This window comes from Meleagris gallopavo, chromosome 3 (genome assembly GCF_000146605.3).
Source record: "Meleagris gallopavo isolate NT-WF06-2002-E0010 breed Aviagen turkey brand Nicholas breeding stock chromosome 3, Turkey_5.1, whole genome shotgun sequence".
NCBI lineage: Eukaryota > Metazoa > Chordata > Aves > Galliformes > Phasianidae > Meleagris > Meleagris gallopavo.
In genome coordinates this window covers 14,968,655-14,988,287 of record NC_015013.2, presented here as the reverse complement: position 1 = coordinate 14,988,287, position 19,633 = coordinate 14,968,655, and the positions used below count along the sequence as shown (strand labels likewise).

General features: G+C 37.3%; 1 long non-coding RNA gene across 1 annotated transcript; it reads left to right on the top strand.

Moving 5' to 3' along the window:
- The first annotated feature begins 13 nt into the window (after window positions 1-13).
- LOC116216431 lies at window positions 14-19,604 on the top strand. The gene is made up of 5 exons (XR_004159153.1): window positions 14-512; window positions 4,035-4,164; window positions 4,678-4,759; window positions 6,761-6,882; window positions 13,651-19,604. It is a non-coding gene; the product is annotated as an uncharacterized LOC116216431 (long non-coding RNA).
- Window positions 19,605-19,633: the final 29 nt, after the last annotated feature.

Sequence of the window (19,633 nt, the reverse complement as noted above, 5' to 3'; positions counted from 1 at the left end):
TTAAACTATTTTGACTCTGGCTTACAGCTGAACTATTTAAAAAAATGGCTTAAAATTATTATGTTACTTGATGCTTAAATATTTCATTTCAGGTAGATCTGAAAAGAAGACTTCTGTTGTTATTATTCAATAGTTTTTTCCATTACTGAAGCACCTTTGTATGTGTTTGTGGAAGAGCCAAGAAAGCTCAGAATAAGCTTTTCGGTTACATTACCACCACAGCAGGAATAGGATCTACATTTGCAAAAATACTTAATGACTTATGTTTGTTTTTTTTTAATAGCTTCTGTAAAAATAACAACAAAATAATAATAATAATGGAAGTTTTCTGGTGGATAATACTTGAGTTGTGTCCTATGGATGCTACTTTGGAGATAAATTGCCATGTATTTTTGTTTTGATTCTGTTTTGAAAGACAGCACTTTTTTTCCAGTCCACTCTGAAGTGAAATTGGAATAGCAGAGATGGAAGAGTTGGAATAATACAGAAAAAATTACTTAATAATTATAGAGGTAAGTTCTGCTATAGATGCATGGAAAGCAGAATGCTTTGAAGATCTTTTGCACTCGTGTATAATCTTGTACCAATTTCGTGGTTACAGCAAATGTGGTCAGTTCTACTGTTGGCACCACAGTAGATGGAGCCTTCAGTCCCTTTCTGGCATTGCTAATGTGTGAGAAGCAAAGTTTAGTGCTCAGCCTAGCATGAAGTCAGAGCAAAATCAGTTCTTCAGTATTCTTTCGAGATTTCTACTAGTTTGTATAGTTGGCTTCATCTTCTGCTGTAAAGCTTAAGTACCTCCAGTGTTCTTTCCTGTACCAGAACCATCATAGAGTTGAGGAGCTTTCCTCTTCAGCTCTTGTCAAATGAGTAGAGAGAGACATGCTCCTGGGAACCTCCTTGAGATCAATTTCAAAAACACAAAATACTCAAAAAGCGCATAAAATAGATGTATGTCTTTTATGGATTCTTAGGCACACAAGAAGTATTATTTTATTAGGAAATACCTAAAAAGGTGATGCCTTTGAGCCTGGTTCCAAATTTCAGAAAATTTCCCCAAAAGGAGAAATTAGTTCTGCAAAGTAATACAAGCCAGTCTTGTATTTACACTTAGAGATTTAAAATTGAAAAACAGAATTATTACTGAGTTTATGTGGTACAGTATTTGATTTTTGGCTTCTTCCAACAAATTGAAGCTTTTTTTTTCTAAGCTGTTGCAAATATTTGGAAGTAAACTGCACGAGAAGATTTAAAAGGGATCTATCACATCCAAGGGTTTTTAATTGCTGTTTTCTCTTTGTGTGATTCAAAACAGCAGACTATTTACTCCTCTTACCTCCTTACTGAAATAAATACAAAAGCTGCTGCTCTTTTGATAGTGAAGCTTGCTTACTATGTTAAAGTCTGACAGGCACAATATACACTAGTAAAAATTAAATAATCCCTTGAGCTGCTAGGTACCTTAGTACAATTTTAAAGTTGAGTTTGTCTGAGGGTATTTTTAAGGGTGAGGTCAACACACAGCAGAAAGGTGTAAATTTAGAGCATGTTAGTTACTTTTAAGTATTTTCTTATGCAAATAATTCTTGCAGTACTCAAAATGGAGTAGCTTTCAAAATGCAGCAAATTTCTCATGCAGATGCTTGAAGCCTACACAGGGTACATGACTACCATTGTTTTGATCAATTATCAGTTGGGATTTTGAACTTTAAATATTTATTTTCAACATTAATATGCATAAGGCACTCAACATATCTATGAGAAGCTGTTAAGAGACATAAACTGGTTTGTTTATTTAGTGGTTAGATTTATTAAGGTAGGTACTGTTGTTTTTAGCCATAGGAGCAATAGGAAAGCTGATACTTTAAAGCTAAAATTAAATGTCTGAAAAACTGATATGAGAAAGTGATCATTTCTAACATCACATTATTTTTATTCATGCTTGTTTCTTAATTTTTGTCGTTTTAAGCCAGAGAGATTCTCTCATTGTTTCATTAAGTTTTGTTTCTCTTCAGTTGATGGAGGTGTGGCTTTGAACAAGAAGAGATTTTAGTCTTATTTTTTTTTCTTTAAAGCTCCAGTTGGAAAGAGAGAAAGAAAGAAAATGACTATTCCTAGTTATTTGCACATATATGATTACAAAATTATATATATAATTATATATAAAGTACACATTGTTTTACTAGGGTCTTCTATGGTCTTGTAAGAAGATGTGCACAGGCTATTTGTTCCAGAAAGAACATACATATGTATATGTTGGCTATAAATACCAATACGTCATCCAAATGCCTCATTATATACATTTTTATATCCAAAATAGTGAACAGCAGGACCAGGGAGATGATTCCGTATGATCTTGAGCTCTAGTGAGGCCACAGCTCAAGTACTGTGTTCAGTTTGGGGCCCTGCGCTAAACAGAGGGCAGTAATGCCCTGAGAGGTTTTCAGAGAAGGGTAACAAAACTGATGGAGGATTTGGAGCACAAGTCTTATGAGGAACAGCAGAGGGAATTGGGATTGATCAATCTGGAGAAGAGGAGGCTCAAGGGAGACTTTCAAGTTCTCTACAACTGTCTAAAAGGAGGTTGTGGTGATATAGGGGTTAGTCTCCCCTCCTGGGTGAGACCTCCTCCTCATCCAGCTATAGGATGAGAAAGAATGGCCTGAAGTTGCACCAAGGGAGGTTCAGGTTGGATAGTAGGAAAATTTTCTTCTCCAAAAAAGTGATGGGGCATTGGAACAGGCTGCACAGGGACATGGACTCACTGTCCGTTGGAGGTGTTCAAGAAATGTATAGGTTTGGCACTGAGTAACAAGGTTGAGTAAGAAATATTGGTGAAGGTGGGTGGCTGTATTAAATGATCAAGAGATCTTTTCCAACCTTAATGACTCTATCATTCTATGGTGAGGGGGAAAAGGAGGAACTGCAGATAGTAGTGAAGCTGAAAAATACTGCTATCCCAGATCTGCGAATGAAGGTGATGCCCAACAACTGCTGTATTATCTTGCTGTGACTTTTGCATTAGAATAGTGTCCTTCACTTTAATTGACTTAGTGCTGATTAATACGCTGTCTGTGACAGGCATGTGAACTTTGTTGGTTAATCCTCTTTAAAACCTGTATTGCCATTGCTTTGTAGCACCTTTATAAGTTCATGTGAGTGATGCTGAGTTCTCTCAGCTTCTATTTTTCTCAGCTTTATGTCAGCAATAGTACACATTTCTAGTTGTATAGCCTTGTTTTCCAAACATTTCCAGCTTCTAAAGTTTAAAATGTGTCCCTTTCCCTGAGAAGGTATTGCTGGTTTTCCTTTTCCAAATCATTCTGTCTCTGTATGGAATTTATATTTTATTTAGAATGCAGTAGCCACTCTTTTCAAATTAGATAAATACATGTCAGATATTAAGCAGTGTACACTTACAAAGAGGCTGACATAGTAAATGTAAGATGTAAAATGTGCACGCTTGCTTTTTTGTACTTAATCACAATGACAACTGTTGTGACAAAGTACATTTTTTAAAAAATGTAGTTCTGATCTAATCTTCCTTTTTCTACACTGAAGAGACAAGCAATCATGTTGTATTGTGATACATAGTAAGATCAAGCTACTTTGAAATTTCCCATTTTTTGATTTATATTTCATGAAAACAAGTTGGATATGTAGAAGAAACAAGAAATTCTTCAAGCAAGGAATAAGGCCAACTTCTAAAACCCTAAAATCTAACAGTACTGTATTAGCAAATGAAGTAGACTTGTATTAATCACTAAATGGGAAATTATATTATCTATTTAAAGGCAAAAACAAAGTGGATATACATCACTGGCAATCTAGGGTAGCTAGATTCCTTATAATTTTTGTGCTGTTTCAATTACAGAAGCAATGATTATTGAAGAAATGATATTATTTCAGAACAGCTATGGCTGGCATATTCTAGGCTGGCATATTCTGCACAACTCAGACCAGTGTAACCTATAATTTACTATCAACATGTTTATCTCTGTGTAACATACAGTGAATGTTTTTTACTGCTCTAGCCACTCTTCTAAATGTGATGATATTCAAGAGAGAACAGTGGGCTTTGAGAGTCTTATCAACAGATTCATTGAACTTGCTTTGTACCTTTACTGGGATTCAGGAGAACTTGGACCTTGTATTTAATAAAAGGTAAATATGAATTAATTGAATATCATTCTAATCTCTGCACTCTACATATCATCTTCTTACTTCTCACATACTCAGTAATCTTTGTCGGGAGTACAACTTGTATAACTAACTGTATTACTTTCTTATTTCTTGTTTAATTGAAGCAGGAATTTTCCAGTTAACATCAGCCATATTGTACCAGCGAGAAGACTCCTGCTGCTAGCATGTATTTCCTGAAGAAACAAAATATTGTTAACCCTTCCTTTTTTTCAGCTAACATCCTTAGAATTGCAACTATGGCTAGCAAACCAGACTAGAATATTAATTGCTTTTAGTGGGAGAAGAGAGTTCATTGAGTGCAGCTTAGGAATTAATCTGATAAGGCTGGAATTAGAACCTCTTGTAGTTATCTGTCAAAGAATTATAAAACCAAATAATTTGTTAGTGTTTACTTATTTGGAAAGGACTGAATTGACAAGCAAACTTAAAAATATGGTCTTGTTTTCATTGGTGTTCTGAATGATTTGTTTTTAGAATGCTGGCATTGAATAAATGATGAAGTTTCAGACTGCTTTCTGTGTGGCATTGTGCTCTTGGGCCTACAGCCTCATGGCAGGTAACAACAGAACAGCTAAACATCTGCTTTAATATTCTTCTATGTAAGGATTACTGTACTCAGTATTTTCCAGGATGAAGTTCTAATAGAAGAAAAAATCTGTAGAAAACAAGCACAATGATGGTAACAGGTAGTACTGATCTGTTGTAATTATTATGTTTGGTCAGTACGTAAGTTTTCTAGATACAGAATAGAATTCCTGGAAAATGCATGTTAATCAGAGTGTGAATCATGTAGATACTACTCAACATATGATCAAGTCTCTGAGTTCAGACTGAAGAGCAGAAGTTTTTTTTATATGATTTGGGCTTTCCTAAGCATGGAAAGAAACTGCTTTACTTTTTGAAGCCTGAGCTAAGCTAATGTGTGCCTCTGGTACATCACAGCAGATTGAAAAGGAAGGCCAAATGGACAAGAATGGAATAAATTACTTTATCAGGTAATGTTTCTAACGTTATTCTGTCAATCTGGAGGATGCTAAGGAAGTTAGTGGTAATTCTAAAGAGAATGACCTCTTTTTGCATGAATGTAACCAGTCTTCAAATGTAAACATTTGAGTTAAATATGAAGAGCAACAGTGTCAGAAGCAGGATAGGCAAATCCAAAACAATTTAAATAAAAAACTCCTACACTTATATTCTAAATAAAATGATGAAACAGCCTTTAAAGTTTTTATGACAGTGGAGAGATTTGCTTTAATACCACAGATGTAGCACAAATCTGAGTATGTGTTATATCAACATTTAACAAAATTGTGACGTGTTGATACAACTAGTCTTCTGTAAGTTGTTCTGCGTTGCTGCCCAAGGCACCTAGGCATTACCATGCTGAGACTGTGGCACTCCATCACTCCCAGAACAGTCACAATGATGCCTGAATGAGCTATATCCTCCTGCAGTGGTTTGCAAATGCAGGATGAAGGCGATCTATGGTGCTTTGGTAGAGTCAGGAAGGAATGGAGGGATTTTTATTGCTTCTACATTGATGGGATCAGGAGGAGTCTGTCTGTAAGACTTGGCAGGGAAGTAGAGGTGGTACTGGAGAAAGTGATCTCTTACTGCAGCAGGTGGGATAGCATCCCTATTTCTGTGGTGCCTCATTCATTTAGCCAATATGAAAACTTCTTATTGGGATTTGGAACGAATAAGAAACCTTAATCTGACTCGTCATAGGACTGTAATATTGAAATATTACTACTGAAAACATTAGTCACATCAAATATTTATCAGATAATCCTCAGAATGAAGCACTTGCATTAATCCTTTATCAAATGATTTCAAATCCAGGGGCTTGTTGTCTTCCTGTGTCATGATTATTCCACCCTTTTCTCCCACTTCCTTCAAACAGAAGTCTTTCTGGCTTCAGTAAAAACCACATGACATTGGTAACTACAGTCAAAGTAATGCACCGATCTTCTCCCAACAAATCTTTTCTTCAATTGGACACTTTCCTATGAAATATTCTGATCTGGGTTGAAATCTATGCTAGATTGTATTGTAAAGCTAGATACAGAACAGAGGGAGAAGGAAACTTTTGTTGTTTTTTTGTTGTTATTGTTGTTTTTGGGGGAAAAGGCATTAAACATACTTATTATGATTCTTTATTAAGACTGCTCCCATGATCAAACCACAGATAATAGAAGAACGGTTGGCAACAGCTAGCTACTGGCCCCAAGATCATAAAACTGATTTTTTCAGAGTGGTTTTCTCTAAACCAGCAATGAGAAAAACAGATTATTACTTCTTCCTTGAAGAAACTGAGATGTTTGGCAAGATGTCCAGTAATTAATCTCTTGATATTGAAGCATCTAAATATAGAAGATTCCTATCTTAGCTGATGTTAGCTGCATCACTCATTTTAAGATTAGAAGTTGCCATTGGTATATGCTGGAAGAAGCACTGAGATTTTCAGAGCATTTGTTTATGTGTGAAATTCTATACTACTTTGCAAAGCCCAAAACTTGTTGCATGTTGCCTCCTCTACTGAATTTTCCCATTTTAGAAGAGAACTTCTATCAATTCAAAAGAAGTTTAAAGCCTACCCAGTAGTGTGTTCCTGCAGCCCAGAAGGCCGACAATATCCTGGATTGCATCAGAAGAGGGGTGACCAGCAAGGAGAAGGAGGTAATTGTCTCCCCTTCCTCTACCCTCTTGAGGTCCCATCTGGTGTACTGTGTCCAAGCCTGTGGCCCCCAGCATAGGAAGGATGCAGAGCTGTTGGAATGGGTCCAGAGGAGGGGCCACAAATATGACCAGAGGGCTGGAGCACCTCTCAACAAGCTTGTTCAGTATAGAGAAAGGAAGTCTCTGGGGTGACCTCATTGTGACCTTTCAGTACCTGAAGGGAGCTTATAAACAGGAGGGGAACAGACTTTTTACACAGTCTGAAAGTGATAGGATAAATGGGAATGGTTTTAAACTTAAAGAGGGGAAATTCAGGTTAGATGTTAGGAAGAAATTTTTCACTCAGAAAGTGGTGAGGCACCGGCACAGGATGCCCAGAGAAGCTGTGGATGTCTCATCAAGTCCAGGTTGGGTGGGGCACTGGGCAGCCTGAGCTGGTGGGAGGCAGCCCTGCACAGGGCAGGAGGTTGGAACTGAGTGGACTTTTAAGGTCCCTTCCAAACTAAGTCATTCTATGATTCTCCTTGGGACAGAGATTTAGATTCTTGTTTTATTTGGGTCCAGTAACTGGAACAGAGCATTCCCTCTCCTGTCAGCAAAGTAGGTAGAACAAAGTCATAGCCCGAGAGGTCTTGACTTGCAGCTTTCTTTTTTATGGTCAAGAGGAAGCTTTGAAGCTCTGCTTGGCAGTCTGATTGTTTTAGTGCTCGTGGTTGCTTCCTGCTACACTGCATCACATCTTTGTGAGAAATGTTGTTGCATCTCCTTAGTAGTTTTAGTATTTCTGCTGTGTTTTGTGATATATTCATATGATCTCATTTGCATTTTATGTCTGCAGTACTGACTGAGTTCTGTAGCTTGTTGTATATCTGTTTTCCTGCATGAAAAGTCTTCAGACATCCCTCCACAGTTATTCAATTTGTTGTTCATTTTCCAGTAGGTCTCTGCTTTGTCTATTACGGAGATGAGCAAAAGCATGCTATTTTAAAGCTCCTAAGGGAGATGGGACTTATTCCACTCCGATTATGGATATTACCATTATCTTTATGTAGCATTAGAAAGGCCAAAGGTGGTTGCAAGTCCCATTTTCTATATTTCTTTTCAAGACAGATGTGGGCCACCTGGGGGCAACTCAGTGAAGACAAGAGGAAAAAATAAATTTATCTTGCAATTTATAACTGAATATTTCTCCTCAAGCTTGTATATTTCACTGTTTTATGCTCATTAGAGAAGAATACTATAGAGCATTCTGTGTTTTTCCAGTGTTGCCTCTCCAAAGAGATGCAAATTGTTATTTTTCATGAAATCTGATAGATAAGTATTGCAGTACAGTGCCTTCTACTGTACAGAGATGTGACTATTGGATTGCTGCTTTGAATCTCCTAATATTAAAGTTATTAAAAATACTATTATTTCTCTTTCAAACTTGTTTCCATTCTCTTAAGCAGTGGTATGTGTATGATCCTATAGAGTGCAGACAATGTTTTAATTACAAAATGTTCTGTAAACAATCAATAAAACTGAATGTTAACATGATGGTAACAATTACAACCTGTAATAACCTACCCCATCCCCTGAGCACTGTTGTAACTTTTCTTCAAATTGGTTTTCTAGGCTCACTTTAATTTATTTCATTAATGCAGTTTTGACTGCATCCCTTGAGACATGATACCAGCACGATGTGGGTCTCACCCAGAAGGTGCTATTTTTCTTTTAGCTTCTTGAGATTGGCGACTTCTGGTGCTACCCCTACCTTCTTTTTACTTATCTATTTATTTGCGCTTTAACATAACAGCAAGAGAACAAATTCAATTTACTGAAATAAAAGTGCAAAACAAAGCTAATTTAAGTTAGATTCTTTAATAAGAGATGCCTGAAAGCTCAAGGAGACAGATCACTCAAGAACTGGAAAAATATTATGGCATCTCTTCACAAAGAGAGGCAAAGGGTTCTTTAGGGGTCACTTCAATTTCTACAGGACAGTTTGCTCATTAATTTGTATATTCAGGAAGCAAAGAAAATTTTCGTTTGTGTGATGTGGGTTAGCAATGGTAATGAAAGATCACTGAAGTTATTTTAAAACTGCTGACTCTCTTAAAAACGTGTAATGATTTGTGAAAAGTGTAGCAAAGGGTAATAGTACTAAGCAAAGTCTTTTAGTACCCTTTCATCTGTCATTCTTAGGTTATTCAAACTGCAGTAGTGAAGAGTAAAACGAAAAGAAGAGAAGCTTTATAGCCTCATGGCAACTTTTAATACTGTGTATAGAGAGAATTGTACAGTCTTTTAATGTTTCTCATATCTTGACCCAGCTTCATCTCTGTCAGGATGCTATCAGCTTTCTTTCTCTTTCAGTATTTCCTCTTCAGTAGTAGCATCTGCCCCTCTGCATCACTATTTCCTTCCCTCTTTGCCTCCTGTTTCTGTCTTTTCCTTCCCAACTTCTCCATCTGATACTCCTGGCCAACACAAGTGTTTGTGCATCAGTTGAACCCTAGTGCCACTTTCTGTGTTCTCAGTGGAGGCAGACCCCAACTGCCCAATAACGCTTCTGAGTGGAGAAAGATCCTCTTATCTCACTGCTTTGAAAAGTCCATCTCCTTTTAGGCACCATCATGGTCTAGAGGGAGACTGCCATATTAAAGAGTGTTTATTTTACCATGCGCATTTGTATTCTGTCCTTGAAAAGCTGTTTAATGTTTTTAAGCCCTCCCCATACTCTGAGGTTATTCTGAGCAGCATTAGTTATCATTGTTTGGCACTCCAGAATATGCAAGACAAAATTTACTATTCAAAAAACTACCCAATGTGTGCTGTCATCACCATAGCAGATTTTATTACTGTACATTACTAAGATGTGAAAAGCTGGCAAACTGCTACTTTATTCCTTGACTTAGCATCCAAGTAGATTTCATTTGTTCCCAAATACCAATTGGAAAACAATAAGTGGATCCCACTTAATCTCTGACTCTAAGTAGGCTCATTAATTTCAGCGGGGTAGGACTAAGAAATGTCCTGTTCAAAAGAGTGATACATGCTGTTTAAAAACCAGTGAAAGATTTTGTCTACTCATTGAGAGTCTTAACATAATTATTCTTCTTTTGGTCCATTTATGTGAATTGTTGCAATGCTTCTTAGAGGATCACTAACTCAGCTCTCCTGTAATTCAGTAATTCAGTGCATTGGATCTAATTATTTTTTTTTCCAAAACCCTGTATTGTCAGTAATATCTAAAGTTTAAGCTATGATTTTCTGCTTAGTTAAATTAGTCTAACAATAAAAATGGGAACATGTAATTTAATACTCATTTCAAGTTGAAAAAAAAAGAAAAAAGTAATTTGAGCAGAATACAGAATGCATGCTATACCTCAGATGAATAGAAACATTTGTTTTCAGTCACTGAAAGCAGTCATAAAACTAGATTGAAGCTCAGACTTCAAAAGTAAATGACAGTTTTAGATACTTTTGATTTGGGATATCTTTGAAGCCTAATTCTCAGCACATTCGGAAAAGAAATGAGTTTTAAAACATCAACTTTGATACTCTTTATGTGGAAGTGTCTTGCATTATTAATGATTCAGGAAATGTATGCTTACATTATCAAGGGACAAGTTTTCTAGCAATTAACTGCCAAGAGAATTCCTGCTTGTTCTTGTGGGCAGTGCCAAGGGATGTGAAGATAGCAGGCTACAAGCAGGTGTGGGGAAGTAGGGTATTTTGGCTGTCAAACGTAAGTCATCCTGGTTCCCAAAATGACATTGTCATGATGTAAAGCTGACTAGAAGCAATTTTAACTAAGCAATAAACTCTTTCTTTTACTGGAGTGGCCAACAGGCAGTCATTCCTCAGTCCTTGATCACATGCAGGCTCTCATCTCTTGTCTTTCACAGCAGTTTCTGCTGAGTTGCAGGGAGAGAGCTTGCAATTATGGAAACTTTGTGTTTTCTTCCTCAGAAACATAGAAAATAAGATTAGAAAGATCAGTCAGCTCTATGTCCTTTCATTCAATTGTCTTATGGCAATTGTTCCCTTGTAACCATTGAGCTCTCTAGGTTTCACCTGCCTCAAGCTTATGCTCTTATAGCTGACAAACAGGAAATCCCTGGGACTTTATTAGAAACTACGTTTGTATATCTTGGCTTTCAGAATTGCTTTTTCAGAAGAACTTTTCCCTGTTTCAGAATTTCTGGAAAACTAATTAGAAGTTTATTACATCTTTTCTCTGCTGAGATTCTTGTAAGTACCTTCTAATGTTTCTGGAGTAAACGTGTACCTGACTATTAATTACAGGCTTCCTGGCATTTAGGGATCTTTCTGGAAATGGAGCGTAGGAATTGTAGTTGCTGAAGCAATTCTGAAAATCCCACCTATTGTTTCTAATGATTACTTTATTTTTTAAAGAAAGATAGTAAGCATGACTTGAAGTTTTAATATAGGAATACAATTTTCTCTGCTGTTGTAAAGTAGTTAAGGAACAATTTCCAGTGAGTGGTTTAATTTTGCTGGCTTGTTCATCAGTAACGACTCTATGCTTTAGCACTGTTGATCTAACCATCTGATAGTAATTAAATTACTCTACATAGCAGTCTCTAAGATGTTACAGTACTACTCTCAGAGGCTGAAACAAGGCAGTTCTGGAATAAAATTATAACTGTGACATAAAACATTAATGGAGATAGAGAACTTTTCTCTGGTGTTTCTCATATGTCTCCAGAAAGGCCTTGTATTACCAAACAAAATGAAGCTGTTAGTGAGTTTGTTTAACTTTCAATGAGTCTGTTTTAGTAGATGTGTTGTTTAAATAATAATAAAAAGCAGTGTAATTAGCTTCCATAGCTGTAAATGTCTTCTACTTTATTTAATCCTTGCTAGAATTATCTTGAAAAGAAAAGGGACAGCTCTATGAACTCCCTAGTCTATTGCTGCATGTGCAGATATTATTTTACTCTCGTCATTTAGCAGCTGTTTCTTCTGTCAGACTCCCAGCTCATTGAGGGCATGACTAAGCCATTAATTAGGTCCTTCCCTGTCCCATTGCTGCACATTATGTGGAGCTGCAGTAGCCAACTTCTGCATGCAGGGAGACGAAGGACCTCTTTGGCCTTCACTGCAGTCAGAAAGGATGATAGCAGTGACTGATGGCTCTCATGCTACATAGGTGACTCACTTGTCATTGCATTGCATAAGCGTAGCTAGGCATGACATTAAACTTAACTTCGTTTATTTGTTTCTGTGCGAGCCCAGAGATTTCAGGGACTTTTTTAGGTGGTAAGAAGTGTGGGATGCAAGAATATTAACAGCCTTCAGTGGATCAAGAAATGAAGTCTGGATCTTCCTGACCTCCAGCTCGGTGCAACAGGCACCAAAGCTCCATATACCTGCAGGGTCCCATAATTCTGGCATTGCTACATTGCAGAAGCATCCCATGGTGATCGCTGATGAGGACAACCTATGTTCATACTGGAGAACATACAAGATCACAGTCCTGCAAAATGCTTCATTTTCTATGCAAGGTGCTTAAAGCTGTTGACTCCTACAGCCAATTTTAAGTCTGATCTTTATGTCTGTCTGTAGCTAATGAGATATTCTCAAATGCTTCACAGAATGAGCTCAGTCAGCACATAAAGGTTAGCCAGATAAAGATGGGCTATTGCATAAGAAGTCAGACTTAGAAGAAGGTTAACAGAATTATTTAAAAGTCACCTAAATTAAGTGAGACATAGTGATGGCTACAGTGTAGTTATATTTATGCACATCTAAAATTTTGCAATACACATATGACTCATATGGAGACAGTGATTTCAGTTATAATCAAATTGAATTTCACAGAACCTCATTTAACCCGAGTCTGGATAAAACTGATGGAAAACATCAGGACAGTGTCATTGTGTCTCCATCTTCCCTTGCCTTCTGCATGAGCAGGTTGGGTGCTGAGGACTTCACCTCTGTCAGACAATACTGTCAACAGTGTTTGCCCTTTGGCTCCATGGGAATGCACTTCAGTACTCCTATTAGCAGATATTAGAACGACAGTTCTTCCCACAGAAAGCTAAGAAGATCTTGTATTGTTTCCCTTTCTTCTGTGTGTAAAGAACAGTTGATATAAATGTATATTCATTTATATATGTACGCATGAAATCTTTGCATGTGTGTGTGAATATAAGGAACAAGGAGCACTTATTAACAAAACTGGGGATTTTTTTTTTCCCCAAAGTTTTACATAATTAATCTCCACGAAGAGCTTTGGATTTTCTTTGCTTTGTTTTAGTGCATTAAAATAACCTACGTTTTGGGTGGACTGGAGGATAAAATGAGAAAGCAATGACGGTTATGTTAATATGCACACATCTCTGATCTACACTCATTTGTTTTCCACCTAGCTCCTTTTTTGTCATTGTTGTTGTTGTTGTTGTTGTGAATGTGATAGATGCAGAAAACTTCCTGGTAGCTTAAACATATGGCAACCAAGTAATTTTGGAAAGGTACTCATGACAAGTTCTCTCTCCTGTATCATATATTAGCCAACGCCCAGTACATTGTCTAGGAAAGCTCCCATGCCCATGACAGTCATAGAACATAGGTGGCTGAAAAGATTCACAGTGTACTCAGGGCCAAGATGCTCATTTCTGTACTACATTGGTATTATAGTCTATGCAAAACAATCTATTTATTTTAGTATCTGTATTTTATTTCTGTAACTCCACCTAAATTTATTCCTGTGTTTGTTTGTGTTTTTTTTTTTTAAATGCTAATTCACCGGTAAATCAGACTGAAGAATTTTAAGCGTCTTCCCTGACCGTGTATCATTTGGGATGATTTCCTGGAGACAGAAAGGGGCTGGCAGAGCACATAGCGCTGCCTTTACTTAAGGGAAGGCTCGGAACAGAAATGCTCCGAAGACTGGGTGCTGCGCTTCTTGCAAGCTTCCGCATGGGGGCACAGACGGTTCACTCTTGCAAACTTCTCCGACGGGCTGCGGAAGAAAACCTGCTAAGTTTAGTTCTGACAACTCCTATGAAGTAGCCATGGGACTGGAAGGTGTGCAGGGGGCATGCCTGTTGAATCCCTGCTTGTGCTTTCTGGATACTCCAACTTCTACTTGCAGATTCAGCATACAGATGCTAACTTTCTTGAGGAAAACTGGGTTTCAAAAAGTGTTGTTAGTATTGGTTTCTGTATAGATGAGTTTTTGCATCTCCTTGTTAAAGTGGTTGGTTGTGATTTAATCTGGCAGGTGGCTGAGCAGCACACAGTTGTTTGCTCACTCTCCAACTCCCAGTGGATGGAGGAGATAATTGGAGGGGGGGGAGGAGAGGAAGCAAAGTAGAACTCATGGCTGGAGATGAAACTATTTACTAAGGTAGAGAAAAGGAGAAGGATAATTGTTATTATGATATATATATATGTGTGTGTATATACATATGTATGTATATAAAACGCTATATGACACCAGACACTGAACAAAACATAGAGCAGATAGAGAATATCCTTATTCTTGTTTCATCAGCTGTAAAATGTTCATGAGCCTAATAATGTGAAATATTGATGGCTAAGGGGTCATTTTTCCTTCTGGAAGAGGCCTCTAAGGGCTAAGAACTTAAAAGTGTTTCTTAACTGCTAACATACAAATAGTTGGATCAATCAAACTGCTCTGATTTTGAAATATTTTTCTGTTACTTTTTTTTTTTCCTCCCCAATATGAATGCACTGAAACATCTATAGATAAGAAGACAGGAAAATAAAAAAATTCCTTTTGAAACTGAGATATAGTGACACACTATATATTTTTCTTTAAAAAATAAACACAACTGTTTAATCTAGAAAGTCATTAAATGTCATCTTTTTCCCATTACTAATTCTGACAGTTCTATTTAAAATGTTTTGTTTTCTGATCAGCTCTTCTTAACTGACAATGAGTCAATTCAAGATTCCCTTGTATTTCTGATCCTCACAGAACCTTAACAAGAACAGATGTTTCTGGCACCTGTCTATGTGTGGGATGTGTTGCACCTCCAAAGCATGCTGTTCTGCCCAACACCTTGGCACCCAGAAGGAATTACGATTTACCTGGACATGTATGCCAAGCTTCATTTTTTGTCTGGTGAACTGATGAATTACGGCATGTATCCTCTTTATAGAGACACGATGGTGCTTGATAATGGGAAGGAAGTCCCTGGATTTCCTCACTTTGCCCACCATGATGCACAATAAAAATTACACCCCTTGAACTTTCATGGACATAAGTTTGCCTCCAGAAATCAGAGTGAAAGAACCCTTGGAAATGATTTGCCTCTGGCTGCACAGCCCCAAGGAGCGGATCTGCTCCCATCGCAGGCTGGCTGAGCTCTCATCCCACATGTTGGATATTCCCCTGGGATGCACTCAGAAAATCTGAAGAATTCAAAGAAAGTAATCCATAAACTGTGAGCAGTGTGAAGAGGTTTGCCCACTAAGCTTGGAGCAAGTCTCTACCATCAAGATAACCTGTTCAGCCTCCTCTGGTTCCTGAAGAGCCACTTTGTGGAAAAGTGCTGCCAGCGTTACTGTTTTCCTGCTGAGACTGATAGAGTTGGAGACAGCATCTGTGAAATGAAATTACAGCTCTTGATGCTTTCTACTTCATCTTGAGGAAATTTCAAGAGATACTGTGTAACCACTCTCAGTAATTTTTAATCCACTTGCTACTGTGGAAATTAATTAAGAGATTATGAAAACAACAGTGCTTAGGGGTGTTGGCTTGAGTCATGCTTCCAGCGTGAGTTCGTGGTAGACTACCGAACAAAACCAATGAGATCCACTGTGCCTTCTGAAACAAACAACTCAGTATTAAACAGTTGGAAGGTTTTTATAAAAGAACAATAAGTGTATAACGATGGTCTCCTGAGTTTCCACAGTGACTAGGTGAGAAAAACTGTTTTGAGAAATCTCACTTGCTTTACACAGCTTTAACTGTTGTGTATCAGTTTACTTGATGTGAACGAGTTTACTTGATGGAAGCATGGAAATGATCAAATACAGGGTACTTAGTACACAGATAGATAATGTCACACTGTACTCAGGCTTTATAGCGTATGCTGAAACATAGGCAGTCACTTGACAGGAGAAGAAACAGCAAATATTAAAGAGCACCTACCACAAACTTTGAATTTTTAATTCAGGATAAGTGTAAAGACAAAAATCAAGTCTCTAAGCACAGGTTTAAATCCAACCTCACTGGCTAATGCAGAGGAGAGAACCGTTTTATAACTTGTGCAATGCAGCTGTTCACAAAACCTCATTCACCTATTGGGAGTGCTTTGGGGGAAATGATCAGTTACCAAGTAGCAAGGATTGAAATGTTCATTTCAAAGTAGATATTTCTGCTCATGCAAGGAAAATGGTTTTTTGTGTGTGTGTTTTGTTTGTGTGTGTGTGTGTGTTTGTTTGTTTTGTTTTTGAGACTACTGAGTTCTCTAAAAATGAAAAAAAACTGTTCATTAAATCAGTTAAAATTTGACCTTTAGTTTCAGTGAAAAAGAGAGTTGAAAAACATTTGGAAAATGCAGATTTTTGAATGTTAAATTAAGAGCTTGAAGTTCACACACAGCTAAATTTAACACAGAAATTAAAAGCAGAAGAGATATTGAAATGTTGCATTCAACTTAACACGATAATATGAAGACTAAAATCAGGAAAAATTAAATCTTTTTTGAAGGAGAGGAGTATCCTCAGTATATTGCTGAGAATTCCTTTCTCTTTCAGCAACTGAATTAAAACTCACCAATGGCCACTAGGAAGCCAATCAGCCTGATACCGTGGTTCTGTTTAGAGGGGAAAAAATGGAAAAAAACGTTTAAAACTTCAGTGTAGAGAGGTGTCAGAAAAGAAAAGGATTAAAGAGAAATAGGTAATGGATTCACTTTCAATTTATTTTGTGGCCAATATTATTGGCACATCTCTGTCAGTGTTTCTGAAATGGCAGTATAGTATAGGCATTGTTCTGTGCACAGTGACAGAGTAAGTGAAGAAAAAAACAAGACAGAGCACAATGCAAATTCAAAATGACCTTGTTCTGTGTAAGGGATGGCACTTTGAGCACATGGTTATTGCCACATTGACTGCTTGGTTATTGCTGCTGCCTAGGTGCAGGCTTATCCAAGTGCATCCACATTTCAAATATCTGGTTTGAAGGGATGTCAAAGTTTAATAGCAGCTGCCACTTTCTGTGTGCTTTTATGTGCTTTGAAAGACAGGTTCATCCAGGATCACCTAGGATCCTCCAGTTTTTGCTGCAGGTATTTATATGTAATCAAACTGCTTATTTTTCATGAAAGGTAATTTTAGGACATAAATATAGGATACCTATTAAAAAAAAAAAAAACAGAAGAAGAAGAAGAAAAAGAACTATGTTACTGTTCATCTGTAAGCCTAAGCATTTTGAGAATTGTCAAAACTTTATGTATCAAGTTGAAAAGAATTAGTAGATATTGTGTAAAACATCAAGTTTCTGATTATTTTGAATTTCAAAGTAGAAAAAGAGAAGTAAAACTATTTCTACTATACATGTTTATAATGGTCTGTAGTCTTTTACACTCGCCCCTATCCTCATAGAATGCTACATAGCATTTTGGAAAATTAGGACTGATTTCTGCAGTGGATCTGTACTCCAAACGAATGGAAATTTCAGTCATTTCACTCAGTGACTGGTTTCACAGCATGACTGTAATAACAATGCCAGGTATTTCATGAAATACCTGAATAATGTAGGCATTTCACTTTAGGCCCAGATAGAGCAGTCAAACGATGCAGCAGAATACCTATCGTGTCAGTCATTGTGCTGAGTGACTGAAACTCAATAATTTCACAGAACAACAGGTTACACATGACAAGATGCATATTTATCTTCACACCTTTGTAATTTGCAAAGGTGGATCCACCATAGTTCGTGCTTGCTTATGCCTAACCTGCTGAGCTCTGCCCCAGTTTTCCAGTCCCACTGTCAGCCTCATGAATTTGGTGAGCACTCGTGGGGACAGGACAGTGGCTCCAGCAGCATCCAGTCCTGACAAGTCACATGGTGAGGTTCTGCTCAGCTGTGCTGGAAGTGAGGGGATATGAGCAAAGCAAAGGGGACCACAGCATTCATGTGCTGCCAGGAATCTTCTTAATTGCTTCCACCTGAAGAAGAACTTCACACGTCTGAGAAACAGTGCTCGGTCTGGCTGAAACATGCAGGGCTGAGTGGACCTATATGGCTTGGCCACCTATCTGAACAAAAAGTGGCCCAGATCTGCTGGGTTCTTGCATAAGATAACATGCGCACCTCTAGTCCATGTCTGCTTGCAGCATAAATGCTGTACCTGCTCTTATGACAAACGTGTAGTGGAAATAATATCTGAGACAGAAGGGAATACTTGCAAACAACAAATGTTGCTTTTCTCTGATGGCTTCAGTGTTTTGTTTGCTCGTTTCAGAGAGAAATAGCCAATAGAAGCCATTTACCACTTTATTATTTTCCACCATCTCTTAATTATATGAAAACATCAGAACTTAATTTAATCTTTAATTAGCATAATCCAAATACAAAGTTCAGCCTCATCAAGAACACAAAAGTATTGATTACCTGTCCTTTCCACCACAGAGCCAAAAATCACTTCCGTGCTGTGCTTATTAATATATGCTCATAGCAGTGGCATTGAAATCTATCACTGCGATCAACCTTTATTTTCAGTCAGTCAATGGCCATTGACCCATGCAGATAAATTACCGTAGTGAATTTTGCAGCTGCTTGCTCAGACTCTTATATCAATAGTTGACCTACCGAATGCTTATTCTTAGTTTTCTCCTCTTCTTCCTACCAACAAAGCTCAAACTATGCAGAGATTCAAACAAATATATTAAGATGCAGGTTGCAGATTGTTTTCCTGTTCTCTGCAAAGACATGTGGTTCCTTTCTTATTTTTACCTGCTGGTGTCAGTAGAACACCCATTTTGCCAACCTGAGAGTGGAATAGTATTTTAAATAAAGGGAACTTCAGAAAAGGAACGTGTTGTCCTGTTGGCTCCAAAAGATATTTCTCAAATTTAGTAGATAAAAATAAAGTCTTCCTAAGTGATTGTTAGACTGTAACCTACATGACAAGATTTTGGTCTTGATTTGAATTAAAAAATCCCAATGTTTGGCTAGATAATATTAGATTTTCTCTGTTGTGCCTGGAGACCTCCTGCAAGTATAGGGTCTGACTCTGGACTTTATCATGGATTTTGAGACTTCAGAAGCAAAATCTTATTCTGACTTATCATTTAAATAACTTTCAACTTGGAAAATGAAATAATTTCTTAGGTTGGCTTCAGATTTCCCTCTTTGCTATACAAAAGTGAATAAACTGACAAGAAAGAAATGCATGGCAAAAAAAAATAAGTCAACTTATTTCTGTCTTTTATATTTTTGATTCAAAAAGGACGTGATTTTTATGGATCTTCAAAACTGTTTTCTGTTCTTGTGTTAAGAAGCAAAGAGAAGTTCTAGTAAGCAGATGGCCTGGTACTTATTGTACAGAGCAACACGAAAGTTAAGGGATGTAATCTCAGTGCAAGTCTTGTGCCACTGAACTGGAAAATCTTTGAGATTTAGTTTTAGCCTATTCACCCTAAAGTTATTGTTTAAGGCAGAATGTGAGTTCAATAGAGAAGCATCATGCTTGTTGTATCTGATGAAATTACTGTTAAATGACATAATTCAATAGAGGGTTTTCTGAGGTTGTTTTTTTTT